Below are 16,595 nucleotides of genomic sequence, written 5' to 3'. Positions count from 1 at the left end.
GAATTGTGGTCACTGTTACCGAAATGCTCCCCTACTGAAACATCTACCACCTGGCCAGGCTCATTCCCCAATACCAGGTCCAGTACCGCCCCTTCCCTAGTTGGACTGTCTACATATTGTTTTAAGAAGCCCTCCTGGATGCTCCTTACAAACTCCGCCCCGTCTAAGCCCCTGGCACTAAGTGAGTCCCAGTCAATATTGGGGAAGTTGAAGTCTCCCATCAGCACAACCCTGTTGTTTTTACTCTTTTCCAAAATCTGTCTACCTATCTGCTCCTCTATCTCCCGCTGGCTGTTGGGAGGCCTGTAGTAAATCCCCAACATTGTGACTGCACCCTTCTTATTCCGGATCTCTACCCATATAGCCTCACTGCCCTCTGAGGTGTCCTCCCGCAGTACAGCTGTGATATTCTCCCGAACCAGTAGCGCAACTCCGCCTCCCCTTTTACATCCCCCTCTATCCCGCCTGAAACATCTAAATCCTGGAACGTTTAGCTGCCAATCCTGCCCTTTTCTCAACCAGGTCTCTGTAATGGCAACAACATCATAGTTCCAAGTACTAATCCAAGCTCTAAGTTCATCTGCCTTACCTGTAATACTTCTTGCATTAAAACATATGCACTTCAGGCCACCAGACCCGCTGTGTTCAGCAACTTCTCCCTGTCTGCTCTGCCTCAGAGCCCCACTGTCCCTATTCCCTAGTTCTCCCTCAATGCTCTCACCTTCTGATCTATTGCTCCCGTGCCCACCCCCCTGCCATACTAGTTTAAACCCTCCCGTGTGACACTAGCAAACCTCGCGGCCAGGATATTTATGCCTCTCCGGTTTAGATGCAACCCGTCCTTATATAGGTCACACCTGCCCCGGACGAGCTCCCAGTGGTCCAGATAACGGAAATCCTCCCTCCTACACCAGCTGTTTAGCCACGTGTTTAGCTGCTCTATCTTCCTATTTCTAGCCTCACTGGCACGTGGCACAGGGAGTAAGCCCGAGATTACAACCCTAGAGGTCCTGTCTTTTAACTTTCTGCCTAGGTCCCTGAACTCCTGCTACAGGACCTCATGCCCCTTCCTGCCTATGTCGTTAGTACCAATATGTACAACGACCTCTGCCTGTTTGCCCTCCCCCTTCAGGATGCCCTCTACCCATTCGGAGACATCCTGGACCCTGGCACCAGGGAGGCAACATACCATCCTGGAGTCTCTTTCACATCCACAGAAGTGCCTATCTGTGCCCCTGACTATAGAGCCCCCTATTACTATTGCTCTTAAGCGCTTTGACCCTCCCTTCTGAACATCAGAGCCAGCCGTGGTGCCACTGCTCTGGCTGCTGCTGTTTCCCCCTGATAGGCTATCCCCCGACAGTAATAGGTGAATCAGATTGGTAAAGGTAGCCTGGAAAATTAATTGATAAAGTGTTTCAGGACAATTTCCTCGAGCAACACGAGCTAGAGCCAAGCATGGAGCTGGCTATGCTACATCTGGTAATGTTCAGTGAGACAGGATTACATCATAGTGAAGACCAGGATTGGACAGCAGCGATCATAACATGGTTGAATTTCTTATTCAGTTTGAGGGAGATAAGAGTGGCTCTAAGACTTGTTTAATAAGGGCAAATATAACAATAATCGGTATTAGAGCCACATAGGGCTTACATTAACACTGCACCCGGAGGAAACCCACGCAGACACGGGGAGAACGTGCAGACTCCGCACGGACAGTGACCCAAGCCGGGAATCAAACCTGGGACCCTGGAGCTCACGGGGGGGGGGGGGGGGGGTGCGGGCCCCGGGCGGGGGGTGCGGGCCCCGGGCGGGGGGGTGCGGGCCCCGGGGGGGGGGGGGGGTGCGGGCCCCGGGCGGGGGGGGGGGTGCGGGCCCCGGGCGGGGGGGGGGGGGTGCGGGCCCCGGGCGGGGGTGTTGCGGGCCTCGGGGGGGGGGGGCGGGGGTGTTGCGGGCCTCGGGGGGGGGGGGGGGGGTGCGGGCCTCGGCGGGGGGGGGGGGGGGGCGCGCGGGCCCCGGGCGGGGGGGGGGGGCGCGGGCCCCGGGCGGGGGGGGGGGGCGCGGGCCCCCGGGCAGGGGGGGGGGGGGTGCGGGCCCCGGGCGGGGGGGGGGGGGGGTGCGGGCCCTGGGCGGGGGGGGGGGGGGGGGGGGAGTGCGGGCCCCGGGCGGGGGGTGCGGGCCCCGGGGGGGGGGGGTGCGGGGCCCCGGGGGGGGGGGGGGGTGCGGGCCCCGGGCGGGGGGGGGGGGTGCGGGCCCCGGGCGGGGGGGGCGCGGGGCCCCGGGCGGGGGGGGGGGGTGCGGGCCCCGGGCGGGGGGGGGGGGGTGCGGGCCCCGGGCGGGGGGGGGGGGGGGGGTGCGGGCCCTGGGCGGGGGGGGGGGGGGGGGGGAGTGCGGGCCCCGGGCGGGGGGGTGCGGGCCCCGGGGGGGGGGGGGTGCGGGCCCCGGGGGGGGGGGGGGGTGCGGGCCCCGGGCGGGGGGGGGGGGTGCGGGCCCCGGGCGGGGGTGTTGCGGGCCTCGGGGGGGGGGGGCGGGGGTGTTGCGGGCCTCGGGGGGGGGGGGGGGGGTGCGGGCCTGGGGGGGGGGGGGGGTGCGGGCCTCGGGCGGGGGGGGCGCGGGCCCCGGGCGGGGGGGGGGGGGGGCGCGCGGGCCCCGGGCGGGGGGGGGGGGGCGCGGGCCCCGGGCGGGGGGGGGGGGCGCGGGCCCCCGGGCGGGGGGGGGGGGGGGGGGTGCGGGCCCCGGGCGGGGGGGGGGGGGGGGGGGGGGGGGAGTGCGGGCCCCGGGCGGGGGGTGCGGGCCCTGGCGGGGGGGGGGGGGTGCGGGCCCCGGGTGGGGGGGGGGGGGGGGGGTGCGGGCCCCGGGCGGGGGGGGGGGGGGGGGGGTGCGGGCCCCGGGCGGGGTCTCTCCGGGTCTCTCACCTGCCGGGCTCCAGGCTCCGGGCCTAGTCTCTCTCGATTGTCCGGGAGCCACGATCCCGCCCGATCGGCTCTGACGTCAACGCGCGACCTCGGGGGCGAGCCCGCACCGGGTCACGCGCAGAAACGTCCCCCCGCGCGCTCGTCCCCATTCCCCGCGCTCCGCATCCGGGCGCGCGCGCGGCGGCTTCCCGGGGCCCCGCTCACCTCCACCCGCCGGCCTGGCCCCGGCTCCGCTCCCCCGGATCCCCGCTCCGGCCTGGCCCCCGGCTGCCCCTGTCGGCTCCGCTCCCCGGGCTCCGCTCCCCGGGCTCCGCTCTCTCTCTCCTGGGTCCCCGGTTCTGTTTCGTTCTAAATCTCACAGAGCGCCATCTTCCAGCCCGCCCGCCGTAGCCAATCAGCACCGCCCTCCTCGCAACCAATCAGCGCTGCCCCCTTAGCCAACCAGCACCGCCCTCTCCCCCCCAGCCGATCAGCGCCGCCCTCCCCCAACCAATCACCGCCCTCCCCCAACCAATCAGCACCACCCTCTCCCCACAGCCAATTGCTGACCCCGACCCGGAGCCAATCAGCGCCGCTCCCCCCACCCAGCCAATCAGCGCCGGCCCCTCAGCCAATCAGCGCCGCCCCCTTAGCCAATCCGCGGCGTCCTCCCTACCAACCTATCAGCGCCGTCCAGGCTAGCCTGTATTAAAGGGGCCGCTCCCTCAGTGTCAGCCCGGGACATGCAGAGGCCATGCATCCCGTCCAGCCCCGTCTATCATTCATTCAGCGCACACCCCCATTTACCCAGCCTTGCTTCCAGTATCACTGATATCCTGCTGCCCTGCTCTTTATTTACCCCTCAGACAATATCACTGAATAAACACAATTGTCCAAGTCTGACGATGAAAGCAAATTACTGCAGATGCTGGAATCAGAATCAACAACAGAATTGAACCCGCGCTGCTGCCTTGTTCTGCATTACAAGCCAGCTGTTTAGCGCACTGTGCTAAACCAGCCCCTATACCAGACAATCTCAGCCGGTCTGACGGCAGCTGTGCCAATGGTGTCCCTTCTCCACCGATGCTGTCAGACCTGCTGAGATCCGTTGTAACGACACCCGAGGCTAGTGCGCGGTGAATTTCAGCCCCACTTCACCTGAAGTAACAGCACAATTGAAATGGAGAAATAATTCTTAGAAAATATCCAAAGTCTTTGGTCTTTGGCTGCCCAATAACCACAATGCCCAATAACCACAATCACCAAATTCCTGCGTCCTCTGAAAACCATCCCACTCGGGTAGGACCCAATCACTGCTGTCGCCAGGCAGAATGCAGCCTTTTTGCCAATTAATTGGCCACCAGCCAACCAATCAAACCGAGTTCGAGTCCCACTTCCTCTGCTCTACTTAAAGGTATATGTCCATTAAATATCCATTGATACAAGACATAAATCACAAAGACATATCCATCCAATCCATCCCCATTATATATGTTCCCTTCCCAGTCAATACATTGGTAACTAGTCAGCTCTTAAATCCATGACAAAGCATTCACAATCACATTATCGTTTCCGTGGATGTGTACAATTTTAACATTGAACCAAGGTAGTAATAAACTCCAATGGAATAATCTTGTGTTCCAGGTTTTGAACATTTCTAGAAATACAAGTGGATTATGGTCTGTATAAACTAAGCTTTGTTTATTGTCATGCTGGATATATACTTCAAAGTGCTGAAGGGCTAGTAGCAATGCTTCCTTTTCATTTTTTAAATTTAGATTTATTATTGTCACATGTATTAGTATACAGTGAAAAGTGTTGTTTCTTGCATGCTGCACAAACAATACATACCGTACATAGGGAAGGAAGGAGAGACTGCAGATTGTCATGTTACAGTTATATATCTAGGGTGTAGAGAAAAGATCAACTTAATACAAGGTAGGTCCATTCGAAAGTCTGACGGCAGTAGGGAAGAAGCTGTTCTTGAGTCGGTTGGTATGTGACCTCAAACTTTTGTATCTTTTTCCTGACGGGAGAAGGTGGAAGAGAGTATGTCCGGGGTGCGTGGGGTCCTTCATTATGCTGGCTGCCTTTCCGAGGCAGCGGGAATTGTAGACAGTATCAATGGATGGGAGGCTGGTTTGCGTGATGGACTGGGCTACATTCACATCCTTTTGTAGTTTCCTGCAGTCTTGGGTAAAGCAGGAACCATACCAAGCTGTGATACAACCAAAAATGCTTTCTATGGTGCATCTGTAAAAGTTGGTGAGAGTCACAGCCAAAGTTCCTTCGTCTTCTGAGAAAGCAGAGTCGTTGATGGGCTTTCTTTACTATAGTGTTGGCATGGGGGGACAAGGACAGGTTTTTGGTGATCTGGACACGTAAAAACGTGAAGTTGTCGACCCTTTCTACTTCGTTCCCATTGATGTAGACAGGGGCATGTTCTCCATCACGCTTCCTGAAGTTGATGACAATCTTCTTTGTTTTGTTGACATTGAGGGAGAGATTATTGTCTTCGCACCAGTTCACTAGATTCTCTATCTCATTCCTGTACTCTGTCTCGTCATTGTTTGAAATCCGACCCACTACGGTGGTGTCATCAGCAAATTTGAAAATCGAGTTGGAGGGGAATTTGGCCACACAATCATAGAACAAAGAACAAAGAAGTGTACAGCACAAGAACAGGCCCTTCGGCCCTCCAAGCCCGTGCCGACCATGCTGCCCGACTAAACTACAATCTTCTACACTTCCTGGGTCCGTATCTCTCTATTCCCATCCTATTCATGTATTTGTCAAGATGCCCCTTAAATGTCACTATCGTCCCTGCTTCCACCACCTCCTCCGGTAGCGAGCTCCAGGCACCCACTACGTTTTACCCTCGGCGTAAAAAACTTGCCTCGTACATCTACTCTAAACTTTGCCCCTCTCACCTTAAACCTATGCCCCCTAGTAATTGACCCCTCTACCCCGGGGAAAAGCCTCTGACTATCCACTCTGTCTATGCCCCTCATAATTTTGTAGACCTCTATCAGGTCGCCCCTCAACCTCCTTCATTCCAGTGAGAACAAACCGAGTTTATTCAACCGCTCCTCATAGCTAATGCCCTCCATACCAGGCAACATTCTGGTAAATCTCTTCTGCACCCTCTCTAAAGCCTCCACATCCTTCTGGTAGTGTGGCGACCAGAATTGAACACTATACTCCAAGTGTGGCCTAACTAAGGTTCTATACAGCTGCAACATGACTTGCCAATTCTTATACTCAATGCCCTGGCCAATGAAGGCAAGCATGCCGTATGCCTTCTTGACTACCTTCTCCACCTGTGTTGCCCCTTTCAGTGACCTGTGGACCTGTACTCCTAGATCTCTTTGACTTTCAATACTCTTGAGGGTTCTACAATTCACTGTATATTCCCTACCTGCATTAGACCTTCCAAAGTGCATTACCTCACATTTGTCCGGATTAAACTCCATCTGCCATCTCTCCGCCCAAGTCTCCAAACAATCTAAATCCTGCTGTATCCTCTGACAGTCCTCATCGCTATCCGCAATTCCATCAACCTTTGTGTCGTCTGCAAAATTACTAATCAGACCAGTTACATTTTCCTCCAAATCATTTATATATACTACAAACAGCATAGGTCCCAGCACTGATCCCTGTGGAACACCACTGGTCACAGCCCTCCAATTAGAAAAGCATTCTTCCATTGCTACTCTCTGCCTTCTATGACCTAGCCAGTTCTGTATCCACCTTGCCAGCTCACCCCTGATCCCGTGTGACTTCACCTTTTGTACTAGTCTACCATGAGGGACCTTGTCAAAGGCCTTACTGAAGTCCATATAGTCAACATCCACTGCCCTACCTGCATCAATCATCTTAGTGACCTCCTCGAAAAACTCTATCAAGTTAGTGAGACACGACCTCCCTTCACAAAACCATGCTGCCTCTCACTAATACGTCCATTTGCTTCCAAATGGGAGTAGATCCTGTCTCGAAGAATTCTCTCCAGTAATTTCCCTACCACTGAAGTAAGGCTCACCGGCCTGTAGTTCCCTGGATTATCCTTGCTACCCTTCTTAAACAGAGGAACAACATTGGCTATTCTCCAGTCCTCTGGCACATTACCTGAAGACAGTGAGGATCCAAAGATTTCTGTCAAGGCCTCAGCAATTTCCTCTCCAGCCTCCTTCAGTATTCTGGGGTAGATCCCATCAGGCCCTGGGGACTTATCTACCTTAATATTTTTTAAGACACCCAACACCTCGTCTTTTTGGATCTCAATGTGACCCAGGCTATCTACACACCCTTCTCCAGACTCAACATCTACCAATTCCTTCTCTTTGGTGAATACTGATGCAAAGTATTCATTCAGTATCTCGCCCATTTCCTCTGGCTCCACACATAGATTCCCTTGCCTATCCTTCAGTGGGCCAACCCTTTCCCTGGCTACCCTCTTGCTTTTTATGTACGTGTAAAAAGCCTTGGGATTTTCCTTAACCCTATTTGCCAATGACTTTTCGTGAGCCCTTCTAGCCCTCCTGACTCCTTGCTTAAGTTCCTTCCTACTTTCCTTATATTCCACACAGGCTTCGTCTGTTCCCAGCCTTTTAGCTCTGACAAATGCCTCCTTTTTCTTTTTGACGAGGCCTACAATACGTTATCCAAGGTTCCCGAAAATTGCCGTATTTATCCTTCTTCCTCACAGGAACATGCCGGTCCTGAATTCCTGTCAACTGACACTTGAAAGCCTCCCACATGTCAGATGTTGATTTGCCCTCAAACATCCGCCCCCAATCTATGTTCTTCAGTTCCCGCCTAATATTGTTACAATTAGCCTTCCCCCAATTTAGCACATTCATCCTAGGACCACTCTTATCCTTGACCACCAGCACTTTAAAACTTACTGAATTGTGGTCACTGTTCCCGAAATGCTCTCCTACTGAAACATCTACCACCTGGCCGGGCTCATTCCCCAATACCAGGTCCAGTACCGCCCCTTCCCTAGTTGGACTGTCTACTTGTTGTTTTAAGAAGCCCTCCTGGATGCTCCTTACAAACTCCGCCCCGTCTAAGCCCCTGGCACTAAGTGAGTCCCAGTCAATATTGGGGAAGTTGAAGTCTCCCATCACCACAATCCTGTTATTTTTACTCTTTTCCAAAATCTGTCTACCTATCTGCTCCTCTATCTCCCGCTGGCTGTTGGGAGGCCTGTAGTAAACCCCCAACATTGTGACTGCACCCTTCTTATTCCTGATCTCTACCCATATAGCCTCACTGCCCTCTGCGGTGTCCTCCCGCAGTACAGCTGTGATATTCTCCCTAACCAGTAGCGCAACTCCGCCACCCCTTTTACATCCCCCTCTATCCCGCCTGAAACATCTAAATCCTGGAACGTTTAGCTGCCAATCCTGCCCTTCCCTCAACCAGGTCTCTGTAATGGCAACAGCATCATAGTTCCAAGTACTAATCCAAGCTCTAAGTTCATCTGCCTTACCCGTAATACTTCTTGCATTAAAACATATGCACTTCAGGCCACCAGACCCGCTGTGTTCAGCAACTTCTCCCTGTCTGCTCTGCCTCAGAGCCCCACTGTCCCTATTCCCTAGTTCTCCCTCAATGCTCTCACCTTCTGACCTATTGCTCCCATGCCCACCCCCCTGCCATACTAGTTTAAACCCTCCCATGTGACACTAGCAAACCTCGCGGCCAGGATATTTATGCCTCTCCAGTTTAGATGCAACCCGTCCTTATATAGGTCACACCTGCCCCAGAAGAGCTCCCAGTAGTCCAGATAATGGAAACCCTCCCTCCTACACCAGCTGTTTAGCCATGTGTTTAGCTGCTCTATCGTCCTATTTCTAGCCTCACTGGCACGTGGCACAGGGAGTAATCCTGAGATTACAACCCTAGAGGTCCTGTCTTTTAACTTTCTGCCCAGCTCCCTGAACTCCTGCTGCAGGACCTCATGCCCCTTCCTGCCTATGTCGTTAGCACCAATATGTACAACGACCTCTGCCTGTTTGCCCTCCCCCTTCAGGATGCCCTCTACCCGTTCGGAGACATCCTGGACCCTGGCACCAGGGAGGCAACATACCATCCTGGAGTCTCTTTCACGTCCACAGAAGCGCCTATCTGTGCCCCTGAATATAGAGTCCCCTATTACTATTGCTCTTCTGCGCTTTGACCCTCCCTTCTGAACATCAGAGCCAGCCGTGGTGCCACTGCTCTGGCTGCTGCTGTTTTCCCCTGATAGGCTATCCCCCCCGACAGTATCCAAAGGGGTATACCTGTTCGAGAGGGGGACAACCACAGGGGATTCCTGCACTGACTGCCTGCCCTTTCTGGTGGTCACCCATTTCTCTGCCTGCACCTTGGATGTGACCACATTTATATAACTGCGATCTATGACGCTTTCCGCCACCTGCATGCTCCTAAGTGCATCCAATTGCTGCTCCAACCGAACCATGCGGTCTGTGAGGAGATCCAGTTGGGTGCACTTTCTGCAGATGAAGCCATCCGGGACGCTGGAAGCCTCCCGGACCTGCCACATCTCACAGTCAGAGCACTGCACCCCTCTAACTGACATTACGTCAATTAATTAAAATTAAAAGTTTTAAAAACATTTTTATATATTTTTTAAAGTTACTGTTAACTATCTGTTTCCTAGCACTAGATTTCTAATATAAATGCGAAAGCTACATATAGTACTCTCCGACCTCTGGCTTAGATACCCCACTAAATTATAATTAAGTAATTATGTTTAATTAGTTACCAATGCTTAATTTTTTTAATTTAGTGTAGATTCCCAACCAGCCACTCAGGTCACAGCTTTTCTGTGATGTCACTTCAGTTTCCCCCCGACACACACAATTTGAAAAAGGTATAAAAGTAAAAATGAGTAAAAATCACTTACTTAACTTCTTACCTTCTGAGTGTCTTAGATGTTCTCAGGTTCTCTCCCTGACAGAGACTGCTCCTCCTCCTCCGAACGGGTCCCGAAACTAGGCCGCGATCTTTTAAAATCTCCGCTCTGACTCGCAGCTCCTGCGCTTTTTAAATCTCCCGTGCTTTTTAAATCTCCCGGCTTCCTCTCCTCTCGCGCTGTTTTCAATGTCCCGGCTCTCTTTCCTCCCGCGCTTTTCAAATCTCCCGCGCTTTTTAAATCTCCCGGCTCTCTCTCCTCCCGCGCTTTTTAAATCTCCCGGCTCTCTCTCCTCCCGCGCTTTTTAAATCTCCTGGCTTTCTCTCCACTCGCGCTGTTTTCAATGTCCCGGCTCACTCTCCACTCGCGCTGTTTTCAGGAGTTTAAGGAGCATAGTAGGGGGCTGAGGACACAGCCTTGTGGGGCACTGGTGTTGAGGATGATCGTGGAGGAAGTGTTGTTGCCTATCCTTACTGATTGTGGCCTGTGAGTAAGAAAGTTCAGGATCCAGTTGCAGAGGGAGTAGCCGAGGCCAAGGCCACAGAGTTTGGAGATGTGTTTCGTAGGAATAATGGTGTTGAAGGCTGAGCTGTAGTCAATAAATAGGAGTCTGACATAGGTGTCTTTGTTATCTAGGTGTTCCAGGGTAGAGTGCAGGGCCATGGAGATGGTGTCTGCTGTGGACCTGTTGCAGCGGTAGGCGAACTGTAGTGGATCAAGGCAATCCGGGAGGCTGGAGTTGATTTGTGCCATGACCAACCTTTCGAAGCACTTCATGATGATGGATGTCAGAGCTACTGGACGATAGTCATTAAGACACGCTGCTTGGCTTTCTTTGGTACAGGGATAATGGTCATCTTCTTGAAGCAGTTAGAGACCCTAGATTGTTGTAAAGAGAGGTTGAGGATGTCTGCAAATACCCCCACCAGCTGATCCGCGCAAGACCCGTCCGGCTACCCCATCCGGGCCAGTGGCTTTCCGTGGATTGACCTTCGAGAAGGCTGTTCTGACATCTGCGGTGGTGATCCCAGATACAAGTTGATCCAAGGCTTCTGGGGTGGAGGGCTTGCTCTCGCTGACCTCTTGCTCAAAGCGGGCATAGAATGCCTTCATCATGTAGCCCATTCTAAAAGAATATTTTTACTCAAAACATTTTCATTTATAACAATAGAACAACATCAATATTGAAAAGGTGTTAAAAGAGTGGTGCGGGGAGTCAGAGGAGCAGTGGGTCTGGGTGGAAGCAGAGTCTGTGAGGGGGGAGCAAGCCTGGGGGCGTTGGTAACGGCTCTGTAGCACAATCAATCACTCATGAGACGAGATGAGAAGGAGTCGAACAATGGCTTTATTACGGAGACTTGTTCCCCAGCAGCCCAGTTACAGAATGCGGCTGCTGGATGAACTCAGGCTCTTATACTCCTCCTTACTGGGTGGAGCCAGCAGGCGGCTGATCCAGTGTCTATCCACCAATAGCCTCTTGGCATCACAGGGTACCTTAATACCCCTAATACATACCACCACATTCACCCCTTGTTAAAAAGGAACCCGGCGGGGTAGTGGGCCGTATGGTGGTAGGGGTTTCCAGAGTCGGTACCTAGGATGCCACTAACGCGGCAGCTATGCTCCGATATCAACTACTTACAATGCCGCTTTTACTGGGCAACCCAAAAAAAATTATTTGCAGAGGCATTTCTTGCTTCATTGTACTGATTCGATGAGTCGAATGGGTGCCCTGGTCGTCCTCGCCGATCGTCTTAGCCCTGGTGGTGATGCAGGCTCAGGTTCGGGCCCCGTCGTCTCTGGGAGCGTCGCGATGCCTTGTCCCGCTCCAATACCCCTATTCAGGGCCGGGGGAAGGACCGATCCACCCTAGAAGGGGGTGGCTGTGGGGTGCGCCGGTGGGAGGGGGTGATTGGTGTTGGGGGTATCTGTGTTGCTCCAGAGGGGGTCACTGGTGTTGGGTGGGTGTGTGTGGCTCCGGCGGGTGCCAGGTCCCGCAGGGAGACCGTGTCCTGTCAGCCGTCGGGGTATGCCACGTAGGCGTATTGAGGGTTCGCGTGGAGGAGATGAACCCTCTCGACCAATGGGTCCGATTTGTGCGTCCGCACCTGCTTTCGGAGCAGGATGGGTCCCGGGGCTGCCAGCCAGGTCGAAAGTGCCGTTCCGGAGGAGGACTTCCTAGGGAAGACCAGGAGGTGTTCGTGAGGTGTTTGATTCGTTGTTGTTCACTGCAGCGACCGGATGGAGTGGAGGGCGTCCAGGAGGTTCGGTCGCGGCGGGGGTCCACGGTGCCCAAGGGGCTGCCGCGCGGTCGGGGGCGTAGGCGCGGGTGTTCTGTGACGCCACATCAAACGAGGCCGCGAGGGCCCATGCCTCTTTGAGGCCTAGTGTATCTCTTTCCAGCAATCACTGGCGAATTTGGGATGAAAGCATACCTGCCACGAACGCATCTCGGACCAGTAGCTCAGTGTGTTCATTAGCCGAAACCGATGGGCAGTTGCAGTTTCTCCCCAGTATTAACAGCGCACTGTAGAATTCGTCCAGCGATTCCCCGGGGATCAGCCATCTCGTCGCGAGCTGGTGGCGTGTGTAGACCTGGTTGACGGGCCGAACGTAGATTCTTATCAGCATGGCGATCTCCGTCGGGAAATCTTCCGCATCCTCTATGAGCGTATAGATTTCCGGGCTCACCCTGGCATGCAGGACCTGGATTTGCTGTTCTTCTGTCGGTATGCTCGGGGCCGTTCGGAGGTATCCATGAAAACACACTAACCAATGTTTAAAAGTGGCCGCTGAGTTTGCCGCATGGGGGCTGATTCGCAGGCACTCCGGAATGATTCGCAGCTCCATGTCCTTAAAAGTTTGTGTAATAAATGGTAGCACAATCAATCACTCACGAGACGAGATGAGAAGGAGTCGAACAATGGCTTTATTACGCAGACTTGTTCCCAGCAGCACAGTTACAGAATGCGGCTGCTGGGAGAACCTGGGTTCTTATACTCCGCCCTACTGGGTGGAGCCAGCAGGCGGCTGATCCAATCGGCATCCAGTGTCTATCCACCAATAACCTCTCGGCATCACAGGGTACCTTAATACCCCTAATACATACCACCACATGCTCCTCTTCCAGTGGTGAAACATTGGACTAATCCGGTGGTCAAAGCCTCATTAAAATTTGGAGGTAATTCCATCAACATTTCAATTTGAAGGCTGCCTCAAGGCGAGCTCCCATCCGGGCAAACCAGTTATTCGAGCCGGCAAGGTCAGGTGTGAAGTTTAGAGAGTGGAAGAAAAGGGACTGGAGAGGATGAGCGGTTTATTTTTTGATGGTCGGTTCACTAGCCGAGAAAAGGAGGAGAAAAATGGGCTTACGATCGCTGATGGGTTCAGGTATCTTCAGGTGCATAGCTGGGACAAAAGGTACTTTCCAGCCTTCCCGGTGAAGCGGCCTTCCACCTTGCTAGAGCTGATTTTATCCTGCGCAGGATCGAAGGTGAGCAGCAGATAGTGGGGGAGGAGACAGGCTCGGTTGAGGGAGTGAAGGCAAAGGAGCTGGGGCCGGTCTTGGGAGAGGAGGTTTGAAGTGAGGCACTGAGGAGGGTGAACGCAACCTCAGCGAGACTGAGTCTCATCCAGCTAAAGATAGTGTTTCGAGCACACCTCACGAAGGCTAAAATGAGTCAGTATTTTGATGGAGTGGAGGATAGATGTGATCGGTAGTCGAGGGGACAGCACACCATGTTCTGGTCATGCTCAAAGCTTCTCGAAGTCCTTTTTTGACACTATGTCGGCAATCCTGGGCATTGGGTTGGAGCCTTGTCCACTGCTGGCAATTTTTGGGGTTTCAGATGTGCCAAAGCTCCAGATAGGACAGGGCAGATGTCTTGGCCTTTGCCTCGCTTGTGGCAAGGAGGCAGATCCCCTTCGACTGGAGGTCGACTTCACTGCCAAGCGCATCAGCGAGGCTGGGTGACTTGATGGAGTTCTTGCACCTTGAAAATGTGAGGTTTACCGTGAGAGGGTCAGTGGAAGGAATTTACCGTATTTGGCGCCGTTTATAATGCACTTTAAAGAGTTGGTCATTGTTAGCTGTTGGGGTGGATGGGGGTAGGGGGTTTAGTAGTGAGGTTATTGTGTTGCAAGGGGAAGTGGGGGGTGGGCGTTCTTACTGTTTGGTTGTTATTCTGTGTTATTGTTTGCTTTGTATTAAAACAAATTCTAAATTATAATAAGAATATTTCCAAAAAAACCCAACAGAATATAATATAAAAGAGTGCTACAAATTACAATATTTAAGGATCACGCTCAACAGTTAAGAACACATCTAAACCTAACCCCACCCCCCAACATTAAACTAAAACCCCCCTAACAACTGATGGTGACTAACTCTTTGAAAAAGGAAATGAATAGCTGCTATCTCAGGTAGACCCCCTTCACTGACCCCCTAATGCTGGACTTGATCTTATCGAAATGTAAAAACTCCACGAGGTCACCCAATCAGTCTGAGGCACTGGGCAGGGTAGGAGACCTCCACCCAAGCAGGACTTGCCTCCGGGCTATGAACGAGGCAATGACGAGGACATCCGCCTTCATCCCCGTCTGCAGCGCCAACGAGTCTGATACCCCCAAAATGGCCACCAGCGGACATGGCTCCGAATCGGCATTTAATATCTCTGACATGGTGTTGAAGATGAGACCCAAAAACTTACATTTTTGGGACACGACCAGAACACAAGAGTATGATTGGCTGGCCTCCGAGAATACCGCTTACAACTGTCCCCCACTCCCGAAAAAAATCATCCTCGCCTTGGTCAGATGAATCCTGTGCACCACTTTGAACTGGATCAAAGTGAGCTGAGCACAGGACATGGCGTTTACCCTGCAAAAAGCCTCACTCCACACCTCCTCATCCAAAATAGGCCCAATTCACCACCCCCCCCTCCCTCCTAGATATTCGTGGCAATAGGCCCTAACCATGGTTTTGAGAGTCTGATGATATCTCTCCAAATCTCCCTGAGTTAGTGGATGATTTTAATTGTTTGATAGCTAAACTACAAATTATGTCCTGAAAAATCTTAGGCATGAAGTTTGAACCCTGGTCAGATTGTACTCCGAAGGGTAAAATTTGTCCACTACCCCCTTAGTTGTAATTGTTCTTTATCCAGGGCAAGTGATAGATTTGTTAGTGGGGGAGCATTTTGGAGATAGTGACCACAATTCTGTGACTTTCACTTTAGTAATGGAGAGGGATAGGTACGTGCAACAGGGCATGGTTTACAATTGGGGGAAGGGTAAATACGATGTTGTCAGACTAGAATTGAAGTGCATAAGTTGGGAACATAGGCTGGCAGGGAAGGACACATGTGAAATGTGGAACTTGTTCAAGGAACAGGTGCTACGTGTCCTTGATATGTATGTCCCTGTCAGGCAGGGAAGAGATGGTCGAGTGAGGGAACCATGGTTGACAAGAGAGGTTGAATGTCTTGTTAAGAGGAAAAAGGAGACTTATGTAAGGCTGAGGAAACAAGGTTCAGACAGGGCGTTGGAGGGATACAAGATAGCCAGGAGGGAACTGAAGAAAGGGATTAGGAGAGCTAAGAGAGGGCATGAACAATCTTTGGCGGGTAGGATCAAGGAAAACCCCAAGGCCTTTTACACATATGTGAGAAATATGAGAATGACAAGAGCGAGGGTAGGTCCGATCAAGGACAGTAGCGGGAGATTGTGTATTGAGTCTGAAGAGATAGGAGAGGTCTTGAACGAGTACTTTTCTTCTGTATTTACAAATGAGAGGGGCGATATTGTTGGAGAGGACAGTGTGAAACAGATTGGTAAGCTCGAGGAAATACTTTTTTTTTTAATAAATATTTTATTGAAAATTTTTGGTCAACCAACACAGTACATTGTGCATCCTTTACACAACATTATAACAATACAGATAATAATGACCTTTTTTATTTAAACAAAAAAAAAAACAACAACAAATAAATAAATATTAAATAACAAAAATAAAAACTAGCCCTAATTGGCAACTGCCTTGTCTCAGGCCACACCCCCCCCCCCCCACCCACCCCCATCCCTCCCCCCCCCCCCAAAGTCCTGGGCTGCTACTGCTGCCTTCTTTTTTCCCCCATCTATCTTTCCGCAAGATATTCGACGAACGGTTGCCACCGCCTGGTGAACCCTTGAGCCGACCCCCTTAGGACGAACTTAATCCGCTCTAACTTTATGAACCCCGCCATGTCATTTATCCAGGTCTCCACCCCCGGGGGCTTGGCTTCTTTCCACATTAGCAATATCCTGCGCCGGGCTACTAGGGACGCAAAGGCCAAAACATCGGCCTCTCTCGCCTCCTGCACTCCCGGCTCTTGTGCAACCCCAAATATAGCCAGCCCCCAGCTTGGTTCGACCCGGACTCCTACTACTTTCGAAAGCACCTTTGTCACCCCCATCCAAAACCCCTGTAGTGCCGGGCATGACCAAAACATATGGGTATGATTCGCTGGGCTTCTCGAGCACCTCGCACACCTATCCTCCACCCCAAAAAATTTACTGAGCCGTGTTCCAGTCATATGTGCCCTGTGTAATACCTTAAACTGAATCAGGCTTAGCCTGGCGCACGAGGACGACGAGTTTACCCTGTTTAGGGCATCTGCCCACAGCCCCTCCTCGATCTCCTCCCCCAGCTCTTCTTCCCATTTCCCTTTTAGTTCGTCCACCATAGTCTCCCCTTCGTCCCTCATTTCCCTATATATATCCGACACCTTACCATCCCCCAC

General features: G+C 52.9%; 1 protein-coding gene across 3 annotated transcripts in view; it reads right to left on the bottom strand.

The window, feature by feature from the left end:
* LOC140388652 (transcriptional regulator QRICH1-like) overlaps window positions 1-3,308 on the bottom strand; it is a 90,331-nt gene extending 87,023 nt beyond the window's left edge. The window contains exon 1 of one of the 3 annotated variants that reach the window (XM_072473126.1): window positions 3,120-3,308. The gene's annotated coding sequence lies outside the window, so the exon portion shown is untranslated. Of the gene's footprint in view, window positions 1-2,915; window positions 3,040-3,119 lie in introns of those variants that run through there. The other 2 variants (XM_072473124.1, XM_072473125.1) reach the window with 2 other exon arrangements.
* Window positions 3,309-16,595: the final 13,287 nt, after the last annotated feature.

Source organism: Scyliorhinus torazame, chromosome 13, assembly GCF_047496885.1.
Source record: "Scyliorhinus torazame isolate Kashiwa2021f chromosome 13, sScyTor2.1, whole genome shotgun sequence".
In the NCBI taxonomy this organism is placed as follows: Eukaryota; Metazoa; Chordata; class Chondrichthyes; order Carcharhiniformes; family Scyliorhinidae; genus Scyliorhinus; species Scyliorhinus torazame.
This window is presented reverse-complemented; position numbering and strand designations above follow the sequence as displayed.